Source organism: Ranitomeya imitator, chromosome 5 (assembly GCF_032444005.1).
Source record: "Ranitomeya imitator isolate aRanImi1 chromosome 5, aRanImi1.pri, whole genome shotgun sequence".
Lineage (NCBI taxonomy): Eukaryota > Metazoa > Chordata > Amphibia > Anura > Dendrobatidae > Ranitomeya > Ranitomeya imitator.
Window position 1 is genome coordinate 449,939,213 of NC_091286.1, and position 8,478 is coordinate 449,947,690.

Sequence of the window (8,478 nt, forward strand, 5' to 3'; positions counted from 1 at the left end):
ATATCACTAGGAATAAGGTAGAGAATAAGCCATACAGTATGAGCATGCTTGAGTCCTAAATAGGGTAGGGAATAAGTCATACAATATCAACAAGTTTATGAGCATGCTTGAGTCTAAGACCTAGGAGGTTCCAATATTTAAGAGAACCAGGAAGCAAGGACAAGGAAAAAAATCCAAAATAGCATTTGTATGGTAAATACCTTGTGTTCAAAAGGAATGGAGCCAGGGGTAGGGAATAGCCGTATATAAGCTTCCATGCTAGAGAATATGGTAGAGAAACATATTGTAAGAAAAGGGTCACAAATAGACCCTTTTCTATTTGGTTCTATTTGTGACCCTGACGAAGGCAACAAGCCGAAACGTACGTTGGGTCGGCACGCCATCCTGGTGTGAGAGGGACTGCACTATTTCTGTAAGCACTTTTTGACCTAGTTTTACGGACCAATTTTATGCTATTTGTGTCTCTTTTTCTTATCCACTGGATTTGTTTCCAGTATCACTATATTTTATCATAATTTATCCCAGCAATGTGATTTTGTTTTGATTTTTCTGAGGTTTTTCCTCACAATTTATAGCACTTGGGTTTTGTTGTACACACAATTGTTTTTTTGGTTGCACTAATTATATGGCAACAAATACGTGATACACACTTTCCACTTTTTTTTTTCTTCACATATTTCATTTATTATTTTACGGTTTTTTTCTTCCATACAGATTCAGTGTGCCTAATGGATGTGCTGCCTTACATAATAAATATCTTTTTTAAAAATAATTTGTATACAGTACAGAGCAAAAGTTTGGACACACCTCATTTAAAGATTTTTCTGTATTTTCATGACTATGAAAATTGTACATTCACACTGAAATCGTCAAAACTATGAATTAACACATGTGGAATTATATACTTAACAAAAAAGTGTGAAACAACTGAAAATGTCTTATATTCTAGGTTCTTCAAAGTAGCCACCTTTTGCTTTGATGACTGCTTTGCACATTCTTGGCATTCTCTTGATGAGTTTTAAGGGGTAGTCACCAGAAATGGTCTTCCAACAATCTTGAAGGAGTTCTCAGAGATGCTTAGCACTTGTTGGCCCTTTTGCCTTCACTCTGCGGTCCAGCTCACCCCAAACCATCTCGATTGGGTTCAGGTCTGGTGACTGTGGAGGCCAGGTCATCTGGCGTAGCACCCCATCATTCTCCTTCTTGGTCAAATAGCCCTTACACAGCCTGGAGGTGTGTTTGGGGTCATTGTCCTGTTGAAAAATAAATGATGGTCCATCTAAACGCAAACCGGATGGAAAAACATGCCGCTGCAAGATGCTGTGGTAGCCATGCTGGTTCAGTATGCCTTCAATTTTGAATAAATCCCCAACAGTGTCACCAGCAAAGCACCCCCACACCATCACACCTCTTCCTCCATACTTCACGGTGGGAACCAGGCATGTAGAGTCCATCCGTTGACCTTTTCTACGTCGCACAAAGACACGGTGGTTGTAACCAAAGATCTCAAATTTGGACTCCTAAGACCAAAGCACAGATTTCCATTGGTCTAATGTCCATTCCTTGTGTTCTTTAGCCCAAACAAGTCTCTTCTGCTTGTTGCCTGTCCTTAGCAGTGGTTTCCCAGCAGCTATTTTACTATGAAGGCCTGCTGCACAAAGTCTCCCTTTGAGGCTATGTGCACACGTTGCGGATTCTCTGCGGATCCGCAGCGTTTTTGAGGTGCAGAAACGCTGCAGATCCGCAATCGATTTACAGTACAATGTAAATCAATGAGAAAGAAAAAATGTTGTACACACTTTGTGGAAAATCCGCTGCGGAAACGCTACGGTTTAAAAGAAGTAGCATGTCACTTCTTTTTTGTGAATCTGCAGTGTTTTTGTACCCATTCCATTATAGAAAACTGCAGGGGTAAAAAAGCAGCAAATCCGCAAGAAAACCGCTGCAAAAATGCACAAAAAACGCGACAAATCCGCAGGTGCATTTTCTGCCAGGAGAGACCGAATCCGCACCAGAAATTCCTTAAGCTTAATCCACAACGTGTCCACATAGCCTAACAGTTGTTGTAGAGATGTGTCTGCTGCTAGAACTCTGTGTGGCATTGACCTGGTCTCTAATCTGAGCTGCTGTTAACCTGCGATTTCTGAGGCTGGTAACTCGGATAAACTTATCCTCAGAAGCAGAGGTGACTCTTGTTTTTCCTTTCCTGGGGCAGTCCTCATGTGAGCCAGTTTCTTTGTAGCGCTTGATGATTTTTGAAACTGCACTTGGGGACACTTTCAAAGTTTTCCTAATTTTTTTGGACTGACTGACCTTCATTTCTTAAAGTAATGATGGCCACTCAATTTTCTTTGCTTAGAATTTGTATTATGGCAAGAAAAAAGCAGCTAACAGTCTTTTCAGTAGGACTATCAGCTGCGTATACACCAGACTTCTGCACAACACAACTGATGGTCCCAACACCATTTATAGGGCAAGAAATCTCACTTATTAAACCTGACAGGGCACACCTGTGAAGTGAAAACCATTCCCGGTGACTACCTCTTAAAGCTCATCAAGAGAATGCCAAGAGTGTGCAAAGCGGTCATCAAAGCAAAAGGTGGCTACTTTGAAGAACCTAGAATATAAAAATATAATTTCAGTTGGTTCACACTTTTTTAAGTATATAATTCCACATGTGTTAATTCATAGTTTTGATGCCTTCAATGTGAATGTACAATTTTCATAGTCATGAAAATACAGAAAAATCTTTAAATGAGAAGGTGTGTCCAAACTTTTGCTCTGTACTGTATATACAATGTCCTTTTGGCTCTATTTACTGTTTTTTCTTTTTGTTTTCAAAATGTAAGCCAAAATTCTTTTGAGAAAGCAACTGGGAAGATAAGACCAAGATAAGGCTTTTTGGTAAAGTAAATCATTCTACAGTTTACTGAAAATAGAATGAGAACTACAAAGAAATGAACACAGTACCTACAGTCAAATATGGTTGAGGTTCAAAGATGTTTTGGGGTTGTTTTGCTGCCTCTGGCATTGGGTGCTTTGTGTGCAAGGCATCAGGAAATGTGAAGAATTCCAAAAGGATTTTGAGTCGCAATGTAATGCCCAGTGATAAGAGAGCTGGGTTTGCGTTCTAGGTCATGGGTCTTCCAGCAGGACAATGACCCCAAACATACTTCAAAAAGCATCCAGAAATGGATGGAAACAAAGAGCTGGAGAGTTCTGAATATTCATGTCCCAAGTTGGGATTACATTGGACTTTCTTGGATAGATTCTGGAGTCAGCGGTCATGAACCTCTTTATCCATCAGTGGTCTGCCAGGTTCTGATCAAACTCGGAGCTCAGAGCAGACACCTGCACTTTTATAGGTGCTAGGTTTTAGACCTTTTGATAAGCCATCCATTAGGAAGTCTAGTATTTTAGCCATGTCAGGGTCGAAGGGATGCCGAGAAGGTGTTCCATATTTTGGAGTAGATGGCATTAGTAACCCATTTCCTACTTTTTTGCAAAGTGGTTATGATGACCTGTAAGAGGCCTCTGGCTTTCAGGATTGTGGCTTCAGAAGCCAGGCTGCCAAGTATATTCAGTGGGGAGCTAGATGGAAAATGGGACCTTGATATAGAAGGTGATAACTTCCCAATCGCTGGGGATCCTAGCACTGAGATACCCAGTGACCAAAAGAATTGGTAGAGCCCTGAGTGAATAGAGCTGTGGTTGATCATGCGCACTGCCACTACATTCATTCTTATGGGAGTGCTGAAAACCAGCTGAGGCTGATTTCACAGTTGCGGATGAGAGCTTTGCGGAGGGCTGTGTAGTTCCGCCGTTAAGCCCCACCCATTGCCATGCCTCTTGCTTCTGCTCCGCCTACGTCTGCATGCGTCCTACGTACCCAATCTTTAACATTAGGTACGCAGGCCATGCGGATGTACGCGGATGCCTCCGCATGCATCGTTGTGTTGCTGCGCCGACCTGCGTTGAACGCAACTTGTTGCGGTCGGTGGTGCATCAAAACGACGCATGTGGAGGCATCCGCATGGCCTGCGTACCCAATGTTTAAGATAGGATGCATGCCAACATAGGCGGAGCTGAAGTAAGAGGCACAGCAGTGGACGGGGCTTAACGGAGGAACTGCGCAGCCCTCCGCAAAGCCCTCATCCGCAAATGTGGAACTAACCTGAGAGCAGCACAATGAAAATACTGATCGCACTTCACTCTCATCCCAATGTTTTCAAGTCTCTGTTCTTCCACGTTCCAATAGACAAAGAATTGCAAGCAGTCAGCAAATCCCTGGGCCAGTAGCTTCACTGTGGCATTTGTTTGGCGCTACCGATGAGGTATAGTGTGCAACACTATGGTATGTGTGCTCGTCTTTCTAGGGAATATTATGTATGCTGCTTGATATTCTGCAGTGTCGTTATAGCACCATTTGTACGTTGATTCCCAGTGATATTCTTGTCCTCAGTTGCCCACAATTATATTTATATGGTTTATCCATCAGCAATGTACGGTGATGAAAACGTGAGCAGTGTTACGTAATTGCATTGTAGAAATGATCAGCAATGTTATTTTACAGGATATGACCATACAAATTCTTCTGGAAACAATATAAGGATTTACTTGCTATTTACAAATATAAAATTAAAATGCTTGTCAGATATTTAAAGGTTCTCCATATTGGTTCACATGAAGGTGACGTTTCTTTCAGATGACCACCCAAAATTGCTTTAAATAATGGTCTTCTAGGGGTGTCATTTTCTTAAACAAAATATCCAGTATGTAACGGGAACATTTCCATTTTAGTTACATGACTAAATCAGGAGCGTGCTGCTATGCCCTGTGTTAATATGTTACTACACATGTCCCTGGATACATTTCAGAATCGGCATGATAAAGTAAAATGACTTCTAGAAGAGCTGCTCCTTCCAGTCAAGTAAGTGGGTACTGCCTTGGGGTCGTCGCGCAACACAGGTTCACATGGTGGGTTTGACATGAATTAAAGCTAGAATTTTTTTTCCCATTTTTTGGGTACAAGTTTCTACTTTTTGGAGCCCAAATTATGTTAAAAACTGGCATAAACCTGTAGAGTGTAAGTCCGCAAGAACAGGGTCCTCTCCCCTCTGTACCAGTCTGTCATTGGAAATTTGTTTATGTCCGAGTCTCGCTGGTTAAAAGCTCTGGCACCGGCACTCCAGAGCAGAGCGTGCAACCGCATAGCAATACACAGAGCTGCACGCTCCGCTCCGGAGTGCTGGTGCCAGAGCTCGCTTTTAACCAGCGAGACTCGGCCGTATCTCGGTGTGTGTGATCCTGGCCTAACTCCATATGTAACCCCCTTCTCATGTACAGCACCATGGAATTAATGGTGCTATATAAATAATAATTATAATATTTGATTGGCACTGCTCAGGATATGCGCACTGCAGCAGGGTTGTTGATGTCGCCCTCATCACCATGAAAAGGTTAGAAAGCCTCTACTAACGGCAGTGAGAACGGTATTTCCAGGCAGCAAATGATTCCAGCATCGTGTCCTCTAAGGCCTCTTTCACACTTCTGTCTTTTTCCGTCACAATGCGTCATTTTGTTAAAAAAAAACGGATCCAGCAAATGTTTCTGCTGGTTCCGTTTTTTTCTCATAGACTTGTATTAGCGATGAATTGTGACGGATGGCCTTCCGTTTAATCCGTCGTGCACTGGATCAGTCATAAAATTGCTGTCCGTCGGGAGGAGACAACGGACCTAGGAACGTTTTTTGTGTATGTCGGAAAATCGCTCAACGACAGATCCTGTGCTGTCCGTCGTTGGCTATAATGGAAGCCTATGGGCGCAGGGTGCGTCGCTGACTGTGAAAAGCAGGAATCCAGCGTCTCGTCTTTTGAAACTGAGCATGTGTGGGAGAATTTCCAGTCAGGGAAATTCTCTTTTTACTATTGATGCTGCCTATGCAGCATCAATAATAAAAAGATATAATGTTAAAAAAAATGTGATATTCTTACCTTCCGGCGTCCCCCGCAGCCCTCGTGATGCTCCCGGCAGCTCCCGTTCCCAGTGATGCCTTGCAAAATGACCCGATGACATAGGATCACGCAAGACCGCCATGTCATCACAGGTCATTGTCTCGCAAGGAATTACTGGGAACAGGAGCATCGCGAGCATTGGAAGGGCTGCGGGGAACGCCGGAAGGTAAGAATATCACGATTTTTTATTTTTTTTTATTTTTAACATGGGTTGTGTTGTGTATGCATTTTCGCAGCAAAGACGCATACACAACGTGTGCACACAGCCTCGACAGATGAGTCAAGAAAATGGATCCAGTGCATCCGTTTTTTTACAATCTCCACAGGATCCGTCTTTTCAACATTTTGATGAATTGTGACTGACTGGCCTCTTTCACACTTCTGTTTTTTACAGAGACAAAAAATGACTTTATTTACAATACACCCCCTCCCAAGCTCCAATGCCCACCATGAAAAACATTCAGTAAAATATGCGCAGTAAGGCTGTGTGCCCACGTTGCGTTTTTTATGCGTTTCTGCAGCGTTTTTTGCCGCAACAGAAATGCTTAAAAAACATTCCCATGCAATCCTATGGGATTCTGCAGTTGCTGCGGCCAATTCAGGGCTGTGGAGTCGGAGTCAGTTTTGGTTGGAGTCGAAGTCGGTAGAAATGTACCGACTCCAGCTTTAAAAAAAAATGTATTAATATTTCATAATTGAACTTTCATATGAATTTTATAAATGTTACTCAAATATATATATGTTCTATCAAACTATGAACAACAGTGATAAGCAGTTCTGCTGGAGATAGAGACATTTCTTAAGGTACCTTCACACTGGCCAACTTAACGATATCGCTAGCGATCCGTGACGTTGCAGCGTCCTGGCTAGCGATATCGTTGTGTTTGACACGCAGCAGCGATCTGGATTCTGCTGGGAGATCGTTGGTCGGAGCAGAAAGTCCAGAACTTTATTTCGTCGCTGGACCTCCTGCAGACATCGCTGAATCGGCGTGTGTGACGCCGATTCAGCGATGTCTTCACTGGTAACCAGGGTAAACATTGGGTTACTAAGCGCAGGGCCGCGCTTAGTAACCCGATGTTTACCCTGGTTACCAGCGTAAACGTAAAAAAAAAAAACCACTACATACTTACATTCCGGTGTCTGTCCTCCGGCGCTCTGCTTCTCTGCACTAGCGCCGGCCGGCCGTAAAGCAGCGCACAGCGGTGACGTCACCGCTCTGCTTTCCGGCCAGCGCTTACACAGTGCAGAGAAGCAGAGCGCCGGAGGACAGACACCGGAATGTAAGTATGTAGTGTTTTTTTTTTTTTTTACGTTTACGCTGGTAACCAGGGTAAACATCGGGTTACTTTGCATAGTTGGTCGCTGGAGAGCTGTCTGTGTGACAGCTCTCCAGCGACGCTGCAGCGATCGGGATCGTTGTCTAGATCGCTGCAGCGTCTGCGTCGCTAAATGTGACAGTACATTTACTTCTTGTGTGTCATTGTTCTCCACTGCCCTTATCTAATCTTATACTTGGTTAACCTCATGCTGCCCCAACCCCCCTACTTACAATGTATGAAACTGAAAGTGAAAATGTGTTTCAAATTCTTAGTAGTAAAGCTCCTCCTTCAGACTAGATGTTTGGTGTGTGTCTTCCAAGCATCTCACAGCTGCTACTCAGAAGAGGAAGACTGTAAGAAGTATTATCCTTTCAACAAACTTTGCATCAGTTAACTGTGAGTACATGAGGAGTAACAGTATTACTAAGTGGTCTGATTACTTATATGATGGTGAGAAACTGAATAAGCACAATGTTAATATTTTACAACAGTAAATTTATTGTTCCGAATTGGCCATTTATGAAGGAGTCGAGCCGGAGTCGGAACCTGATAAAATCCAGGAGTCGGAGTCGCAACTGTGGCTTAGGCTACGTTCACATTAGCGTCGCGTCGCTGTTGCGTCGGCGACGCAGCGGCGACGCACGGAAAAACGTGCGCAAAAACGCGCGCGTTTTGCGACGCGTGCGTCGTTTTTTGACGAAATCGGACGCAAGAAAAATGCAACTTGTAGCGTTTTCTTGCGTCCGACGCTAGTGTCCACGCGTCCCCTATGTTAAACATAGGGGCGCGTCGCCGCTGCGTCGCCGACGCAACAGCGACGCACATTAGCGTAACGCTAATGTGAACGTAGCCTTACCGACTCCACAGCCCTGGTGGCCATGCTACGGATTTTCCCGCTGAGGAATCGCACAGCGGTAAAATCTGCATGTTCATTATTTCTGCAGAATCGTGGCGATTCTGCCTCCATAGGATTGCATTGAGACGCTCACTTTACGCATGTGGCTATGCCCACCGTGCGCAAAGTGAGCGCTTCATATGTGGCCGATACCCGGGTCTGAAGGAGACCCTCCTCCAGGCCCCAGGTACAATATCTCTGTAAAAAAAAAAAAAAAAAAAAGAATTACATAAAAAATAGGACTATA